Source organism: Oryzias latipes, chromosome 12, assembly GCF_053564925.1.
Source record: "Oryzias latipes strain Hd-rR chromosome 12, Olatipes_Hd-rR_3.1".
Taxonomy (NCBI): Eukaryota; Metazoa; Chordata; class Actinopteri; order Beloniformes; family Adrianichthyidae; genus Oryzias; species Oryzias latipes.
In genome coordinates, this window is record NC_136248.1 from 33,954,531 (window position 1) to 33,971,882 (window position 17,352).

The following is a 17,352-nucleotide window of genomic DNA, read 5'->3' on the forward strand; positions in this document are numbered from 1 at the left end:
CTTTTTCAACTGTTCCTGGGATTTTTATCGTGTTTTACTGTTTTAATCCGTGATCGCCCTGTGGTTAGGGGGGGTCATAAAGAATACTACCAACGTATTCCCTGCGTGTCGTAAAAGGCGACTAAAAGGGACGGAGCGAGAGGACTGGGAATCCTCTCCCCTGTAACTACATTCCTAAATACGGACAGGGTAGAGTTGGGAAGGGGAGATTACCTCCCCAAACCCTTAAGATTGGGTCGTTGAATGTGCGGGGGTGTAGTACAGACGGAAGCAAAAGAGATCTGATTGGAAGGATGTTTGAAAGGAGGGGAATGAGCGTGTTAGCACTGAGTGAGACAAAGATGAAAGGGAAGGGTGAGTGTGTGTTTGGAAGTGTGAGTGGGAGAATGTCTGGTGTAGAGAGCGGGAGAGCAAGAGAAGGTGTGGCTTTGCTGGTGAGCTGTGAGGTGAGACGATGTGTGGTTGAATGGAAGGAGGTTTCACCAAGACTGATATGGGTGAAAGCGAAATTTCGGAAGGAGCTGTGGGTGTTCGTGAGTGCATATGGTCCTGGCAGTGAGAGGAATGAAGAGGAGAGAGTGACCTTCTGGAACGACTTGGATGAGTGCTTGCAAGGATTTGGAGCAAATGTGAATGTAGTGCTGATGGGAGATCTGAATGCTAGAGTGGGTGATGAGAAAATTGAGGGTGTTGTTGGCGGGCATGGTGTTCCTGGAAAGAATGATAATGGTGAGAGACTGATAGGAATGTGCACTGAAAGAGAGATGGTGATTGGGAATACATGGTTCAGAAAGAAAGAGATCCATAAGTATACGTGGGTGAGGCAGAGTGGTGGAAGAGTGATTGACAAAGCACTGATGGATTATGTGGTGGTTTCAAAGGTTGCATGTAGTAGATTGCTAGATGTAAGTGTGAGGAGGGGAGAGTGTGGAGGTATGTCTGATCACTATTTGGTGGAAGGAAGGTTGCGTGTGGGTATGCCATGGGTGAGATCGAGAAAGAGTGGGGAGGCAAGAAAAGTTCTGAGAGTGAGTGTTTTGAAGAACAGAGAGAAAATGTGTGAGTATCAGAAGGAATTAGGTGGCAAGTGGAATATGGTGAAGGAGCAAATGGTTGTTGGAGTGGAGGAAGAATGGCAACAGTTCAAAAGTGCAGTGGTTGGAAGTGCAGAGGAAGTGTGTGGTGTGAGACGTGTTGGGGGTGGTCTAAGAAAGGGAAGTGAATGGTGGTGCGAGGATGTAAGGTTGGCTGTAGCTGAGAAGAGATGTGCGTACGAAGTATGGCTACAGAGAAAGGACAGGGAGTCATATGAGTGTTATAAGGAGAAGAAAAGGGAGGCTAAGAGAGCTGTGCGTGAGGCAAGAGCGGCTGCGGACGAAAGGTGGGGCAGACAGTTGACTGATAATTTTCGAGAAAACAAGAAAATGTTTTGGAAGGAGGTGAAGAGGGTGCGAAAGGGAGTGTCGGGGAGGGAGGAGAAAGTGAAAACAGAGGATGGAAGGATGTTGAATGAGGGGAATGCAGTAAGAAAAAGATGGGCAGAGTATTTCGAGAGGCTGCTGAATGTGGAGGAAGATCGGGATGCTGTGATTGGGATGGATGGAAGGGAAAGTAGACTGAATGTATTGGGAGAGTTGAATGAAACGTTGATTACAGGAGAGGAAGTTGAGCAAGCTGTGGGAAAGTTGAAAGTAGGAAAGGCTGCAGGTGTGGATGGGTGTGCTGGGGAATGCCTGAAGTGTGGTGGAGCGATCGTGATTGAGTGGTTAGTGAGATTGTTGAATGTGTGTTTTGCAAATGGGCAGGTGCCGCTTGATTGGATGAGTGCGTGTGTGGTTCCCCTGTACAAGGGTAAGGGTGATAAGTATGAATGTGGTAGTTTTAGGGGTATTAGTCTGTTGAGTGTTGTAGGCAAAGTATATGGGAGAGTGCTGATTAATAGGGTAGTGGAGGGAACTGAGTGTATGATTGGTGAAGAGCAGTGTGGTTTCAGGAGAGGTAGAGGGTGTGTGGATCAGGTGTTTGTTGTGAGACAGGTGTGTAAAAAGTTTTTGGCTAAGGGGAGGGAGGTGTTTTGGGCATTCATGGATTTAGAGAAGGCGTATGATAGGATTGATAGAGAGGCGTTGTGGGTGGTGTTGAGTATGTATGGTATTGATGGTAGATTGTTGGAAGGTGTGAAGAGTTTCTATAGACACAGTAGAGCGTGTGTGAGAGTGGGAAATAGCATGAGTGAGTGGTTTCCTGTGAGGGTTGGTCTGCGTCAGGGATGCGTGATGTCTCCGTGGTTGTTTAACGTGTATATGGATGGTGTGGTAAAAGAGGTGAATGAAAGGGTGTCGGGTACGGGTGTGAGCATGATAAATACTGACGGCAGTGAATGGAGTGTGAATCAGTTGCTGTTTGCAGATGATACTGCACTAGTGGCTGACTCAGAAGAGAACTTGGGACGTCTGGTTGAGGAGTTTGGAAGGGTGTGCGACAGAAGGAAGTTGAGAGTGAATGTGGAAAAGAGTAAGGTGATGAGGTGTACGAGGTTAAAGGGTGAACGCAGATTGAATGTGGCATTAAATGGGGAGTTGTTGGAAGAGGTAGAGTGTTTTCAGTATTTAGGGTCGTGTGTCTGTGTGGATGGTGGAATGGGGGGAGAGGTAGAGTTTAGAATGAATGAAGTACGAAAGATATGGGGGGGAATGAAGAGAGTGTTTGAATGTAGATCACTGGGAAAGGATGCAAAAAGGAGATTGTATGAGGGTGTGGTGGTGCCTGCAGCGTTATATGGGGCTGAAACATGGAGTCTGAAAGTGGCGGAAAAGAGGAAGCTGAATGTACTTGAGATGAGATGTTTGAGGAGTATGTGTGGTGTGACGCGTATGGATCGTATGAGAAATGAAGTTATCCGAGAGAGAACTGGTGTGACGCGAGAGTTGGCTGAAAGAGCAGAGCAAAAGGCACTGGGATGGTTTGGACATGTTGAAAGAATGGAAAGGGAGCGATTGGTGAAAAAGGTATATGAATCTGATGTGAGTGGAGTGAGAATGAGAGGAAGACCGCGAATGGGATGGACAGAGGGTGTAAAAAGAGCGTTGAATGCAAGAGGGATGACTGTGGTGCAGGGGAGAGAGGCTGCTCAGGACAGGGATGGGTGGAGAGAGTTTGTGTATGGATGAATGGATGGGTGTGGTAGAGGTCTGGTCTTGGGATGAAGCGGCAAGGGGAAACCAGCCTTGGCTGAGGCCCTGCAGTGGAGGTGCCCACACTGGGCTGTGCAGCTGACCCTGGTGCAGTGTGGTGTGGCTTAGACCAGATCTCAGACCAGTCGCACGCACATACGCACACACGCACTCACGCACTGAAGGAGGAGGGTTTGGGGAAGAGACAGAGGGAGCTAACATTGTGTGCCTTGTCTAGGCTACCCCACCTTGGTGGGACACAGCCTTGGTAAATAATAATAATAATAATAACTGTTTTAATCCGTGCCTAGAATTTTTAGACGCATTTTATGCTTGTTTTAAGTGTCTTTTAACTGGAACTTTTTGGCCATTCATATGTTTTTTCCATCGGAATAAATTGTCATTGTGGCCAAGAATTTGGGTCCTCTTTGGTGGTGTGCGTGCGCTCTCCCCAGATCATTCCTCTAGCCCTTCAATACCCTCATTCAATTTTTTGTTGTTTACCCCATCTTTCAACCCTCCAGGCCTTACAATATGATCCAGCCCCGAACTACCTGAAGCTGGGGGGTCAGCGTCCGTGTCCGCCTCATCCCCATCTTCCTCGCTGTCGTATTCATTATCGAACTCCTCCTCCTCGTGAAGAACCTCCCCGCCGCGGTTCTCCTCTCTATCGGAGCTTTCCTCCTCCTGGGAGCTGTCCAGTGCTGAAATTCGGGAAGGTGGCGCCCGTGCTGCCGGTCTGGGAGCAGAGGGTGAAGTTATCCCCACAATCTGAGGGAGAAATTCCTCACGCGCCACGAAGGGGTTGCGGCGGGTCGCCGTTCGCGGTCCACGCTGCTTCTCGGCAGCGGCTGCTGGAACTGCATCTGGAGGCCAAGCTGGTCTCATGTCCGTCATAGTTCCAACTGATCGGTTTGTGGCCTCGTAACATTCAGCTTGAATGCTCATGGAGACCCGCTCAGGTTGACGGGTCCTCTTTTTTCTTCCTCCTGATGTGCGCGGCCCCCGGCGGCTATCAGACCCTGCCGGGGGTGGTGTCCTAGCCGCTGGACTTCGCCGCTCCGAGTCTGATCTGCAGGTGATGATCAGGGCCTCTGCCTGATCGAGGACATCCTGCGTGATCCGAGGTAGATTTCTGCAAGCCCATCGTGTCGCCACGATGAAGGCTTCCCTCCAATCTCGGGTTAAATCACCGGGGAGATCCTGTAAAAGTTTCTCCAGCCTCTTTTGGTAGTGATCCTGGAGGATCTGCAGTGTGTTCTGTCCCCAGTTTTTTGCGTTGCCCTCAATGAGGTCTAACACATCATCCGTGGGATCAGCGGGTTTAATCAGTGAGGTTAATGAGTCCACTATGCGAGCGATCATCAGAGGTTCTGGTCTGTCCGGCGTGATGGTCACGTTTTGTAAGTGATGCACCATCTTAATTACAGCATGTAATTTGCGGATAAGCTGTCCAAGTCTTTCATCTGCAGGTCGCCGGAGGTCCTGCCTAACATCTGCTGGGGGTCCAAATCTTGTCGCTCGTCTGGTAGGTGAACCCCGGACCGCTGCTGCATAAGAGCGGGGCTGTGGAAAATAAGGCCGGGACCCGTCGTACATAGGAGGCGCAGGCCAGTTAGGATTTGAAGGTGAAGCCCTACTCCAGCCAAAATTTGGGAACCTTGGCGCCCTCTTCCAGCCGGAGACGGGAAATGCACGGTCCATCCTATGGTCCGGTCGGCCCCGGTAATTAAAGCTGAGCGCACGGGGATTTCTGTAGTGTCTCCTCCCGTAGCGCACCGTGGTCCAAGCACCTCCATCCTCCTCTCCGTCGTAGAAGTGCATGGCAGGTGTTACGGTTTTTCCACCAGGCAAGAATGTAATCAAAAATAGAAAAACTTGCAAACTTTGAAAAAAGAAAAAAAGAAAAAAGCGGGACAACCACTTAAATGAGTGTTTTTATTCACAAAAATGTAAAAAAATAAATAAATAAACAATACAAAATTGGAATAAAGTGTGCTCGCTACGCGTTTCGGCAAATTCTGCCTTCATCAGGCTCTATGCACACCACAACAGCTACAACTTGGCTGGACAGGCGTAAAAGTGAAGTGAGAGACAAAAGGTGGCTGTTTTATTCACACTGTCTTACCAAGGAGCACGCGTCGGCCTCATGGGCCCTGCGTGTCCTGAGCCATGGGCCCTGTGCGTTCTAAGCCCCTCCCCTGCATGCATACTGCTAACCAGGCAAAAAGACACGTGAAACAAAACCTTTTCCTTCCAACCATGTTATTGCTTTATGTTTAAGATTATTTAAATGTCTAATAACTGATTAAGGGTTGGGATTAGGGTTCAAATTAAACTAAAAGTTAGGGTTAGAAACAGGACCAGGGGTAGGGTTAAAGTAATAATAATAATCATCATAAAACAGTAATAAGAACCATAAGAACAATAGCCATAATAACAGTAACAATGATAACAAAATCTCTCACACTGTTCACCATAAAGAAAAACCCTGGGTCATGAGAAAATGCTCCACCAGTGGGTTATGCACCTATCCATTATGAGCAATATTATATTTATGGTGTCACTTTCTTGTGCTAACAAAAGTTTCGGTTTGTCCCACCAAATGTTAATCCCGCAAAGAACAGGAAACATGATTAATACAGTCTTGTGTTTTGGGTCTGATTTTTTTAAAAAGTTATCTATGGAAATAAAAGTTAAACCGTTTTTGAGGAGGTCACCTTGTTGTTCTGTCAGGGCATCACTTTTCAGTCAAAACCATGATATTGTGGGGCCATAAAGGGCTGTCCCCTTACACACTCTACCCTGAATGGACTTAGTGGGTATTCCACTTTAAAAAATACCTCCAATGTTCCAACATTGCTCTGGCCGTGTCCTCGGTCCAGTGAATTGCATCTTTTTCTGTTGCAAAATGCGAGTCCTCCAGCAGGGGGATGTGTCTCATATTTTTTTTAATATGCTGATTTAGTAGTTTCATGTTGTTCTGCTCCATTGCAGATAAGTTACCAGAAAAATTAACCAAGGGAACCCAGATGACAACAGATGGAAATCTGTGTTTAGCCATCTTCAGAGCCCGCTGGAGCTGTTTAACTGCAGTTTCTTTAATGTTCTGACCTTTGGCGTTAATGCCGGCTGCAATGACCACATTCTGAACCACCAAATCCCACGGAACGTGGGCTATCTCAAATAAAGCCTGCATGTGGCGAAAATTAGCACCTGGATAACTCTCAATCTGTAGATCTGGGATGGAATATTCAGGGATTCTGGATAAATTTGAGTCACCAACAATAAGACACCTTTTCTCCACTTCCAGAAACCAGTCAATCAATTTTCTGTTTGTTTCAGGGTGACGCTTTACCTTGAAAACCTGCCGCTCTGGGGCAGGTAAGTCAACACGGGCTACTGGTGGCTCAGCACCGTCACCTGCTAGCTCCAGCCCTGTAATACAGTGTTCCTCCGCTGAAGCTGGAGATGCGCTGTCCTCCTGGCATTCTGTCACACCCGGGCTGTCCGAAATATGATCCAGCCCCGAACTACCTGAAGCTGGGGGGGTCAGCGTCCGTGTCCGCCTCATCCCCATCTTCCTCGCTGTCGTATTCATTATCGAACTCCTCCTCCTCCTCGTGAAGAACCTCCCCGCCGCGGTTCTCCTCTCTATCGGAGCTTTCCTCCTCCTGGGAGCTGTCCAGTGCTGAAATTCGGGAAGGTGGCGCCCGTGCTGCCGGTCTGGGAGCAGAGGGTGAAGTTATCCCCACAATCTGAGGGAGAAATTCCTCACGCGCCACGAAGGGGTTGCGGCGGGTCGCCGTTCGCGGTCCACGCTGCTTCTCGGCAGCGGCTGCTGGAACTGCATCTGGAGGCCAAGCTGGTCTCATGTCCGTCATAGTTCCAACTGATCGGTTTGTGGCCTCGTAACATTCAGCTTGAATGCTCATGGAGACCCGCTCAGGTTGACGGGTCCTCTTTTTTCTTCCTCCTGATGTGCGCGGCCCCCGGCGGCTATCAGACCCTGCCGGGGGGTGGTGTCGTAGCCGCTGGACTTCGCCGCTCCGAGTCTGATCTGCAGGTGATGATCAGGGCCTCTGCCTGATCGAGAACATCCTGCGTGATCCGAGGTAGATTTCTGCAAGCCCATCGTGTCGCCACGATGAAGGCTTCCCTCCAATCTCGGGTTAAATCACCGGGGAGATCCTGTAAAAGTTTCTCCAGCCTCTTTTGGTAGTGATCCTGGAGGATCTGCAGTGTGTTCTGTCCCCAGTTTTTTGCGTTGCCCTCAATGAGGTCTAACACATCATCCGTGGGATCAGCGGGTTTAATCAGTGAGGTTAATGAGTCCACTATGCGAGCGATCATCAGAGGTTCTGGTCTGTCCGGCGTGATGGTCACGTTTTGTAAGTGATGCACCATCTTAATTACAGCATGTAATTTGCGGATAAGCTGTCCAAGTCTTTCATCTGCAGGTCGCCGGAGGTCCTGCCTAACATCTGCTGGGGGTCCAAATCTTGTCGCTCGTCTGGTAGGTGAGCCCCGGACCGCTGCTGCATAAGAGCGGGGCTGTGGAAAATAAGGCCGGGACCCGTCGTACATAGGAGGCGCAGGCCAGTTAGGATTTGAAGGTGAAGCCCTACTCCAGCCAAAATTTGGGAACCTTGGCGCCCTCTTCCAGCCGGAGACGGGAAATGCACGGTCCATCCTATGGTCCGGTCGGCCCCGGTAATTAAAGCTGAGCGCACGGGGATTTCTGTAGTGTCTCCTCCCGTAGCGCACCGTGGTCCAAGCACCTCCATCCTCCTCTCCGTCGTAGAAGTGCATGGCAGGTGTTACGGTTTTTCCACCAGGCAAGAATGTAATCAAAAATAGAAAAACTTGCAAACTTTGAAAAAAGAAAAAAAGAAAAAAGCGGGACAACCACTTAAATGAGTGTTTTTATTCACAAAAATGTAAAAAAATAAATAAATAAACAATACAAAATTAGAATAAAGTGTGCTCGCTACGCGTTTCGGCAAATTCTGCCTTCATCAGGCTCTATGCACACCACAACAGCTACAACTTGGCTGGACAGGCGTAAAAGTGAAGTGAGAGACAAAAGGTGGCTGTTTTATTCACACTGTCTTACCAAGGAGCACGCGTCGGCCTCATGGGCCCTGCGTGTCCTGAGCCATGGGCCCTGTGCGTTCTAAGCCCCTCCCCTGCATGCATACTGCTAACCAGGCAAAAAGACACGTGAAACAAAACCTTTTCCTTCCAACCATGTTATTGCTTTATGTTTAAGATTATTTAAATGTCTAATAACTGATTAAGGGTTGGGATTAGGGTTCAGATCAAACTAAAGGTTAGGGTTAGAAACAGGACCAGGGGTAGGGTTAAAGTAATAATAATAATCATCATAAAACAGTAATAAGAACCATAAGAACAATAGCCATAATAACAGTAACAATGATAACAAAATCTCTCACACTGTTCACCATAAAGAAAAACCCTGGGTCATGAGAAAATGCTCCACCAGTGGGTTATGCACCTATCCATTATGAGCAATATTATATTTATGTTGTCACTTTCTTGTGCTAACAAAAGTTTCGGTTTGTCCCACCAAATGTTAATCCCACAAAGAACAGGAAACATGATTAATACAGTCTTGTGTTTTGGGTCTGTATTTTTTTAAAAAGATATCTATGGAAATAAAAGTTAAACCGTTTTTGAGGAGGTCACCTTGTTGTTCTGTCAGGGCATCACTTTTCAGTCAAAACCATGATATTGTGGGGCCATAAAGGGCTGTCCCCTTACACACTCTACCCTGAATGGACTTAGTGGGTATTCCACTTTAAAAAATACCTCCAATGTTCCAACATTGCTCTGGCCGTGTCCTCGGTCCAGTGAATTGCATCTTTTTCTGTTGCAAAATGCGAGTCCTCCAGCAGGGGGATGTGTCTCATATTTCTTTTTTAATATGCTGATTTAGTAGTTTCATGTTGTTCTGCTCCATTGCAGATAAGTTACCAGAAAAATTAACCAAGGGAACCCAGATGACAGCAGATGGAAATCTGTGTTTAGCCATCTTCAGAGCCCGCTGGAGCTGTTTAACTGCAGTTTCTTTAATGTTCTGACCTTTGGCGTTAATGCCGGCTGCAATGACCACATTCTGAACCACCAAATCCCACGGAACGTGGGCTATCTCAAATAAAGCCTGCATGTGGCGAAAATTAGCACCTGGATAACTCTCAATCTGTAGATCTGGGATGGAATATTCAGGGATTCTGGATAAATTTGAGTCACCAACAATAAGACACCTTTTCTCCACTTCCAGAAACCAGTCAATCAATTCTCTGTTTGTTTCAGGGTGACGCTTTACCTTGAAAACCTGCCGCTCTGGGGCAGGTAAGTCAACACGGGCTACTGGTGGCTCAGCACCGTCACCTGCTAGCTCCAGCCCTGTAATACAGCGTTCCTCCGCTGAAGCTGGAGATGCGCTGTCCTCCTGGCATTCTGTCACACCCGGGCTGTCCGAAATATTGTGATGATGTGGGGGGATTGCATGTTGTAGGGTGTTTTTCTTTTGCATGTTTGTGGTGCTACCTGTTTGTTGCATGCTTTCTATGGACACACCCCCCTTGTAACATAGCGCGCCGATCCACCGCACCTGCTCCTCATCAGGAGGGACTTATAAAAGTCCTGAGGAGGAAAGCCAAAGGCAGTCGCACACCGACAGCAGGCGCATGCACGCGGGGCGCGAGTGGGACGCCGGGACCGCCAGACGTCGGGAAGACTCGCTGTGATCGGGACACACACTCTGAGAGCGCTGGGCGCTGGGACCATCAGTCTGCAGAGCGATCGACACGCAAGGGCAGGGCAGGGACCCTGCCTGTGTGTAAGTAGCCGAACGGGCTTCAGCAGACTGGTGGAAATAGGTGGGAGGGCTTGTGGCAGCCTGCATCAGGAATTGCTTTTCGTGCTGCCGCTTGCCTGTTTCCACAGATTCCAGCGTGTCCAGGAGAGCCAGCTGGAGGTGACGCGGAGGAGTGCCGGTCACAAACCCCAGAGGCGGAACGGAGCCCGCCCCCCAGGTCTTTGTGTGTATGACTGGAGGGATCCTCGGAACAGCGTCGGGGGAAGAGAGACGTCTCCTGGTTTGGGATCAGTGATTCCCCCCTTTGAGCTGCATTTTTAAACCAGTTTTAACTGTTCTTTGGACTTTTAGGTCTCTTTTATCCTTTTTAACTGTTCCTGGGATTTTTATCGTGTTTTACTGTTTTAATCCGTGCCTAGAATTTTTAGACGCATTTTATGCTTGTTTTAAGTGTCTTTTAACTGGAACTTTTTGGCCATTCATATGTTTTTTTCCATCGGAATAAATTGTCATTGTGGCCAAGAATTTGGGTCCTCTTTGGTGGTGTGCGTGCGCTCTCCCCAGATCATTCCTCTAGCCCTTCAATACCCTCATTCAATTTTTTGTTGTTTACCCCATCTTTCAACCCTCCAGGCCTTACAATATGATCCAGCCCCGAACTACCTGAAGCTGGGGGGTCAGCGTCCGTGTCCGCCTCATCCCCATCTTCCTCGCTGTCGTATTCATTATCGAACTCCTCCTCCTCCTCCTCCTCGTGAAGAACCTCCCCGCCGCGGTTCTCCTCTCTATCGGAGCTTTCCTCCTCCTGGGAGCTGTCCAGTGCTGAAATTCGGGAAGGTGGCGCCCGTGCTGCCGGTCTGGGAGCAGAGGGTGAAGTTATCCCCACAATCTGAGGGAGAAATTCCTCACGCGCCACGAAGGGGTTGCGGCGGGTCGCCGTTCGCGGTCCACGCTGCTTCTCGGCAGCGGCTGCTGGAACTGCATCTGGAGGCCAAGCTGGTCTCATGTCCGTCATAGTTCCAACTGATCGGTTTGTGGCCTCGTAACATTCAGCTTGAATGCTCATGGAGACCCGCTCAGGTTGACGGGTCCTCTTTTTTCTTCCTCCTGATGTGCGCGGCCCCCGGCGGCTATCAGACCCTGCCGGGGGGTGGTGTCGTAGCCGCTGGACTTCGCCGCTCCGAGTCTGATCTGCAGGTGATGATCAGGGCCTCTGCCTGATCGAGAACATCCTGCGTGATCCGAGGTAGATTTCTGCAAGCCCATCGTGTCGCCACGATGAAGGCTTCCCTCCAATCTCGGGTTAAATCACCGGGGAGATCCTGTAAAAGTTTCTCCAGCCTCTTTTGGTAGTGATCCTGGAGGATCTGCAGTGTGTTCTGTCCCCAGTTTTTTGCGTTGCCCTCAATGAGGTCTAACACATCATCCGTGGGATCAGCGGGTTTAATCAGTGAGGTTAATGAGTCCACTATGCGAGCGATCATCAGAGGTTCTGGTCTGTCCGGCGTGATGGTCACGTTTTGTAAGTGATGCACCATCTTAATTACAGCATGTAATTTGCGGATAAGCTGTCCAAGTCTTTCATCTGCAGGTCGCCGGAGGTCCTGCCTAACATCTGCTGGGGGTCCAAATCTTGTCGCTCGTCTGGTAGGTGAGCCCCGGACCGCTGCTGCATAAGAGCGGGGCTGTGGAAAATAAGGCCGGGACCCGTCGTACATAGGAGGCGCAGGCCAGTTAGGATTTGAAGGTGAAGCCCTACTCCAGCCAAAATTTGGGAACCTTGGCGCCCTCTTCCAGCCGGAGACGGGAAATGCACGGTCCATCCTATGGTCCGGTCGGCCCCGGTAATTAAAGCTGAGCGCACGGGGATTTCTGTAGTGTCTCCTCCCGTAGCGCACCGTGGTCCAAGCACCTCCATCCTCCTCTCCGTCGTAGAAGTGCATGGCAGGTGTTACGGTTTTTCCACCAGGCAAGAATGTAATCAAAAATAGAAAAACTTGCAAACTTTGAAAAAAGAAAAAAAGAAAAAAGCGGGACAACCACTTAAATGAGTGTTTTTATTCACAAAAATGTAAAAAAATAAATAAATAAACAATACAAAATTAGAATAAAGTGTGCTCGCTACGCGTTTCGGCAAATTCTGCCTTCATCAGGCTCTATGCACACCACAACAGCTACAACTTGGCTGGACAGGCGTAAAAGTGAAGTGAGAGACAAAAGGTGGCTGTTTTATTCACACTGTCTTACCAAGGAGCACGCGTCGGCCTCATGGGCCCTGCGTGTCCTGAGCCATGGGCCCTGTGCGTTCTAAGCCCCTCCCCTGCATGCATACTGCTAACCAGGCAAAAAGACACGTGAAACAAAACCTTTTCCTTCCAACCATGTTATTGCTTTATGTTTAAGATTATTTAAATTTCTAATAACTGATTAAGGGTTGGGATTAAGGTTCAGATTAAACTAAAGGTTAGGGTTAGAAACAGGACCAGGGGTAGGGTTAAAGTAATAATAATAATCATCATAAAACTGTAATAAGAACCATAAGAACAATAGCCATAATAACAGTAACAATGATAACAAAATCTTTCACACTGTTCACCATAAAGAAAAACCCTGGGTCATGAGAAAATGCTCCACCAGTGGGTTATGCACCTATCCATTATGAGCAATATTATATTTATGTTGTCACTTTCTTGTGCTAACAAAAGTTTCGGTTTGTCCCACCAAATGTTAATCCCACAAAGAACAGGAAACATGATTAATACAGTCTTGTGTTTTGGGTCTGATTTTTTTTAAAAGTTATCTATGGAAATAAAAGTTAAGCCGTTTTTGAGGAGGTCACCTTGTTGTTCTGTCAGGGCATCACTTTTCAGTCAAAACCATGATATTGTGGGGCCATAAAGGGCTGTCCCCTTACACACTCTACCCTGAATGGACTTAGTGGGTATTCCACTTTAAAAAATACCTCCAATGTTCCAACATTGCTCTGGCCGTGTCCTCGGTCCAGTGAATTGCATCTTTTTCTGTTGCAAAATGCGAGTCCTCCAGCAGGGGGATGTGTCTCATATTTTTTTTTTTTAATATGCTGATTTAGTAGTTTCATGTTGTTCTGCTCCATTGCAGATAAGTTACCAGAAAAATTAACCAAGGGAACCCAGATGACAGCAGATGGAAATCTGTGTTTAGCCATCTTCAGAGCCCGCTGGAGCTGTTTAACTGCAGTTTCTTTAATGTTCTGACCTTTGGCGTTAATGCCGGCTGCAATGACCACATTCTGAACCACCAAATCACACGGAACGTGGGCTATCTCAAATAAAGCCTGCATGTGGCGAAAATTAGCACCTGGATAACTCTCAATCTGTAGATCTGGGATGGAATATTCAGGGATTCTGGATAAATTTGAGTCACCAACAATAAGACACCTTTTCTCCACTTCCAGAAACCAGTCAATCAATTTTCTGTTTGTTTCAGGGTGACGCTTTACCTTGAAAACCTGCCGCTCTGGGGCAGGTAAGTCAACACGGGCTACTGGTGGCTCAGCACCGTCACCTGCTAGCTCCAGCCCTGTAATACAGCGTTCCTCCGCTGAAGCTGGAGATGCGCTGTCCTCCTGGCATTCTGTCACACCCGGGCTGTCCGAAATATGATCCAGCCCCGAACTACCTGAAGCTGGGGGGTCAGCGTCCGTGTCCGCCTCATCCCCATCTTCCTCGCTGTCGTATTCATTATCGAACTCCTCCTCCTCCTCGTGAAGAACCTCCCCGCCGCGGTTCTCCTCTCTATCGGAGCTTTCCTCCTCCTGGGAGCTGTCCAGTGCTGAAATTCGGGAAGGTGGCGCCCGTGCTGCCGGTCTGGGAGCAGAGGGTGAAGTTATCCCCACAATCTGAGGGAGAAATTCCTCACGCGCCACGAAGGGGTTGCGGCGGGTCGCCGTTCGCGGTCCACGCTGCTTCTCGGGAGCGGCTGCTGGAACTGCATCTGGAGGCCAAGCTGGTCTCATGTCCGTCATAGTTCCAACTGATCGGTTTGTGGCCTCGTAACATTCAGCTTGAATGCTCATGGAGACCCGCTCAGGTTGACGGGTCCTCTTTTTTCTTCCTCCTGATGTGCGCGGCCCCCGGCGGCTATCACACCCTGCCGGGGGTGGTGTCGTAGCCGCTGGACTTTGCCGCTCCGACTCTGATCTGCAGGTGATGATCAGGGCCTCTGCCTGATCGAGAACATCCTGCGTGATCCGAGGTAGATTTCTGCAAGCCCATCGTGTCGCCACAATGAAGGCTTCCCTCCAATCTCGGGTTAAATCACCGGGGAGATCCTGTAAAAGTTTCTCCAGCCTCTTTTGGTAGTGATCCTGGAGGATCTGCAGTGTGTTCTGTCCCCAGTTTTTTGCGTTGCCCTCAATGAAGTCTAACACATCATCCGTGGGATCAGCGGGTTTAATCAGTGAGGTTAATGAGTCCACTATGCGAGCGATCATCAGAGGTTCTGGTCTGTCCGGCGTGATGGTCACGTTTTGTAAGTGATGCACCATCTTAATTACAGCATGTAATTTGCGGATAAGCTGTCCAAGTCTTTCATCTGCAGGTCGCCGGAGGTCCTGCCTAACATCTGCTGGGGGTCCAAATCTTGTCGCTCGTCTGGTAGGTGAGCCCCGGACCGCTGCTGCATAAGAGCGGGGCTGTGGAAAATAAGGCCGGGACCCGTCGTACATAGGAGGCGCAGGCCAGTTAGGATTTGAAGGTGAAGCCCTACTCCAGCCAAAATTTGGGAACCTTGGCGCCCTCTTCCAGCCGGAGACGGGAAATGCACGGTCCATCCTATGGTCCGGTCGGCCCCGGTAATTAAAGCTGAGCGCACGGGGATTTCTGTAGTGTCTCCTCCCGTAGCGCACCGTGGTCCAAGCACCTCCATCTTCCTCTCCGTCGTAGAAGTGCATGGCAGGTGTTACGGTTTTCCACCAGGCAAGAATGTGATCAAAAATAGAAAAACTTGCAAACTTTGAAAAAAGAAAAAAAGAAAAAAAGAGAAAAGCGGGACAACCACTTAAATGAGTTTTTTTATTCACAAAAATGTAAAAAAATAAATAAAAAAACAATACAAAATTAGAATAAAGTGTGCTCGCTACGCGTTTCGGCAAATTCTGCCTTCATCAGGCTCTATGCACACCACAACAGCTACAACTTGGCTGCACAGGCGTAAAAGTGAAGTGAGAGACAAAAGGTGGCTGTTTTATTCACACTGTCTTACCAAGGAGCACGCGTCGGCCTCATGGGCCCTGCGTGTCCTGAGCCATGGGCCCTGTGCGTTCTAAGCCCCTCCCCTGCATGCATACTGCTAACCAGGCAAAAAGACACGTGAAACAAAACCTTTTCCTTCCAACCATGTTATTGCTTTATGTTTAAGATTATTTAAATTTCTAATAACTGATTAAGGGTTGGGATTAGGGTTCAGATTAAACTAAAGGTTAGGGTTAGAAACAGGACCAGGGGTACGGTTAAAGTAATAATAATAATCATCATAAAACAGTAATAAGAACCATAAGAACAATAGCCATAATAACAGTAACAATGATAACAAAATCTCTCACACTGTTCACCATAAAGAAAAACCCTGGGTCATGAGAAAATGCTCCACCAGTGGGTTATGCACCTATCCATTATGAGCAATATTATATTTATGTTGTCACTTTCTTGTGCTAACAAAAGTTTCGGTTTGTCCCACCAAATGTTAATCCCACAAAGAACAGGAAACATGATTAATACAGTCTTGTGTTTTGGGTCTGTATTTTTTTAAAAAGTTATCTATGGAAATAAAAGTTAAACCGTTTTTGAGGAGGTCACCTTGTTGTTCTGTCAGGGCATCACTTTTCAGTCAAAACCATGATATTGTGGGGCCATAAAGGGCTGTCCCCTTACACACTCTACCCTGAATGGACTTGAAATGAAATATGAAATGAAATATCTTTATTTGTCATTGTACATGTACAACGAAATTACAGTGCAATTTTTTTCCGGTGGAATAAAAAGTCAAGTAAGAGTAGAAAACTAAAAACTGTGAAATAAGACAATATAAGAAAAAGATATGTTAAAAAATATACAACAAAATATAAAAGGAGGTTACACCTTCTCCGGTTATTGCACACTTCCCTAATAAATAAACTTTACTTAGCAGCGTTTAAGGCCACGGTGGCTCTCGGATAGAAGCTGTTTTTTAATCTGTTTGTCCTTGTTTTAATTGTTCTGTATCTCCTGCCTGAAGGCAGCAGTTCAAACTGGGAATGACCGGGGTGTGATGGATCCAGCAGAATGTTTTGAGCCTTTTTTAGGCAGCGGGAACTGTACAGTTCTTCCAGGGATGGGAGAGGGCAGCCGATGATCTTCTGGGCTCTCGTGGCGACTCTCTGGAGAGCTGTCCTAGCCGCAGCTGTGCAACTGGCAAACCAGGCACAGACACAGTACGTTAAAATGCTCTCTATTGAGCAGCGGTAGAAGGACACCAGCAGTTTCTCACTCAGTTTGTTTTTCTTTAAAAGCCTGACAAAGTACAGTCTCTGCTGGGCCTTCTTCACCAGAGCAGTGGTGTTGGCGCTCCAGGTCAGGTCCTGCTCAATGGTGACGCCCAGGAGCTTGAAAGCAGCCACCCTCTCCACACAATCCCCACCAATAGACAGTGGCTGAATGACAGTTTTTTTCCTCCTGTAGTCCACCACCATTTCCTTGGTTTTTGTTGTGTTGAGGATTAGATTGTTTTTTTCACACCAGACACAGAGCCGCTCCACCTCGTCCCGGTAAGCGGACTCATCATTCCCAGAGATGAGCCCCACTACTGTGGTGTCGTCTGCAAACTTAATGATGGTATTGCTGGGGTGGGTGGAGGTGCAGTCTTGTGTGTAGAGGGTGTAGAGCAGGGGGCTCAGCACACAACCCTGTGGGGAGCCGGTACTGAGGGTGAGAGCTGTCGACGTGTGGGACCCTACTCTAACCCTCTGGGGGCGGGCTGTCAAGAAGTCCAAAATCCAGAGGCATGTGGAGGTGGGGAGTCCGAGGGCCTCCAGTTTGGAAACAAGTCTGTGAGGGAGGATGGTGTTAAAGGCGGAACTGAAATCCACAAACAGCAGCCTCACGTAGTTCCCCGGTTGCTCCAGATGGGGCAAAGCAGTGTGGAGAGTGGTGGTGATGGCATCTTCTGTGGACCTGTTCGCCCTGTATGCAAACTGGTAGCTGTCAAGTGTTGATGGAAGGCATGAGGTAATGTGGTTGCGTACCAGTTTCTCAAGGCATTTTGTGATGATCGGGGTCAAGGCGACGGGTCTATAGTCCTTGAGGCCTGTGATTGTGG